Source organism: Syngnathus leptorhynchus, unplaced genomic scaffold (assembly GCF_054491065.1).
Source record: "Syngnathus leptorhynchus isolate UIUO unplaced genomic scaffold, UIUO_Slep HiC_scaffold_40, whole genome shotgun sequence".
Lineage (NCBI taxonomy): Eukaryota > Metazoa > Chordata > Actinopteri > Syngnathiformes > Syngnathidae > Syngnathus > Syngnathus leptorhynchus.
In genome coordinates, this window is record NW_028232007.1 from 25,001 (window position 1) to 27,500 (window position 2,500).

At 60.6% G+C, this 2,500-nt stretch overlaps 1 pseudogene; it reads right to left on the reverse strand.

Annotated features, from left to right (window-relative positions):
* LOC147038764 (28S ribosomal RNA) overlaps positions 1 to 2,500 on the reverse strand; it is a 7,939-nt pseudogene that overhangs the window by 2,307 nt on the left and 3,132 nt on the right.

Consider the following 2,500-nt stretch of genomic DNA (forward strand, 5'->3'; position numbering starts at 1 on the left):
GGACGACTGACGGACCCGCAACAGCAGCCGGGACGGTGCCCCAGTGTCGCTGAACGACACACCGCCCCGGTCCATCTCCACAGTGACCCGCAAACCGTCCGGGCAGACCCTCGCACCGTACCACACTCCAGGGATCTTCCACATCCACAGAGACCAATGAGGTGTCCAGGCCCACCAACCTGTACTGGGAACCACGACAGACAGCCAAGGCCCCGCGCGCCATCGCGCGCATGCTAGGCAATGGCCCCCGACTGCAGACGAGCCGGGACAACCACTGCTTCGCGCCACCTGTCGCCTCCCCTTTCACCATCGTCCTCCTGGCTACCCCCAACCACCCCGGCCTGTCCCGCGGACCACCATCCTGAGCAGGACAAAGTCCCCTCATCAAGCAGCCCATCTGGAGTAGCCCAGCATGGTAGGAGCCGCAGCGAATTCGGCCTTCGCCCCAGAAGAAGCGGCACAAGCGTTCAAAAGCATGGATGAGAGAATCCATAGCAAGAAAGGCAGGGTCATAGAGACAAGTCCCTCTCCACAATCCAATCCCGCGACTGCGAGCTCGGTGCCGGTGCCACCGCAGCCCACCCCGACGAGCAGCCCACACGGGCGACAAATCACCCTCACGCGTCCAGTACGCCTAGCTTCCCACTACACACAGGCCATGACCATGGGAAACCGAGTCGAAAGCCCTCGCACGGCCAGTAAGCGACCGCCAGCTACTGTTCAGCCCACCCTCCGGCAAGCCTCCCAGCAGACCCGGCTATCAAGCCCCGTCCCTTTGAGAACCCTGGGATCGACTCCACGCACCCTTCACGTGGCAGACAGCCTCATCAGTTGCTTCCCGGCCGAAGCCCAGCCTGAGGGGCCAGACCCCCAGTCCTGCCTGGACTCGACCACGAGCATAGCGTTCAAAACCGGCCAAGTTGAATGAAGCAGGAGACTCGGTCAGTACAGGCTCTGACCTGCTTCCCTGACCAGCGCAACAGCCGCAAGGTGTCTCACTCACCCTACAAACTGCCTGCCGTGCCGTCACACAGGGACCTCCATATCCACCTCACTCGTTTCGTCACCCGACACGCGTCGGACAACCCCACTCGTCAGTGATATGCCGGCGACTCACACCCGCACAACATACCACAGGCATCTCTGTCAAAATGCCCTCCCAGAAACAAGCTGTGGCACCATCATAGCATCCGTCGCCCATACTCTCATAACCAGACCGACGGCGGCCACCAGTGCCACTGAGGAGTTGTCAGGAGCTTCGCCAGCCTGGGTCCACCCGCTCCACCGGCCAGACTGACTGTGACTCCGACTCTGTGCAGCTGCGACACGGACTTCCGAACCAAAGGAGTTTTCGCAACATGGTCTGTAGACATGACTACAGCCGTTCGAGGACCCTCAGCCAAACCCCGAAAGTTGGTCCCCATGGCCTCCGAGGCGGTTGATCACACGCCATACACGCACCCAACCTCAAGCACGTGAAGATGAGGTCGCTCGAGCAGTCACGACCCCCCATTAAGCCGTGCCTCCGCGGTTCTTGATAACCCAGGTCCGCAATCCTGGGCAGCTCGGCTCAGCCAGAGCTCAGTCACCGTTCCCTTTAAGACTTTACTAAGAATCAAACCCGGGCAGCAGCCGGCACGACCCAGTAAGGCCTGCCCCCAACCAAAGCCAAGTCCACAGTCTGACCCACTTGGGAGAGGCCCCCATCAGAGATGCCGAGCTCGCTCCCCGTAAAGCCATCCAGCGACCAGCACTCATCACGGCTGCCCAGGCTTCACAGTATTTGCGTTTCCGCTAGGATTTGAGAAATCACATTCGACAGAAGGCGCCACATCCAGCCTTTGTTTATTATCACTATGTGTAACGGCATCAGCACCGTCTCGGTTCGTCTCAGTCTCGCCACCAATCAGTCACACCAGGCGTACCAGCAGGGCGCCGAGCGAGCGCACAAGCCAGCCTGCAAGGTGCTAGAGGGCGACCCGCAGTGGGTAGGAACCGTCCACCAGTGTCGGCAAGCCGAGGCCGATGGGGGCCCTACCAAGGCAGGTCATGATTGCCAGTCGGTCAGATAGGAAATGGGTTACTCGGAGCCCGCCGGGATCAGACGGGCAACCGGGGAGAGGGAGCTACATGAGTACCGTCGCCGGGTTCAGACGGCGGCCCCAGGATTCTCGTAGTGTCCGGTATCGCCCTTCCTCCTAATCCATAGGTAGTCATCCTACTGCAGAATCCGAGACACTACTGCTGCTTCAGTAGCGCTCAGGGAGACAAGTCACACCTTACGGGTCCAGAAGGTCACCCAGGACGTGCAGCCCCTTCTGTAGTCTGCACGCCAACCAATCGAGAACAACCGTCCGAGTTGGCCAAACCTTGTCCCAACGGGTCGGGGGAAGCTGGGCGTCTGCCCCCCCTAGGCTGACTGCGTTAGCCGTCCATGCTAAGCATGGCCGTTACCAGCGGGTACCACGTGGAGGTGCAGTCTATATGACGCTTCTGACAT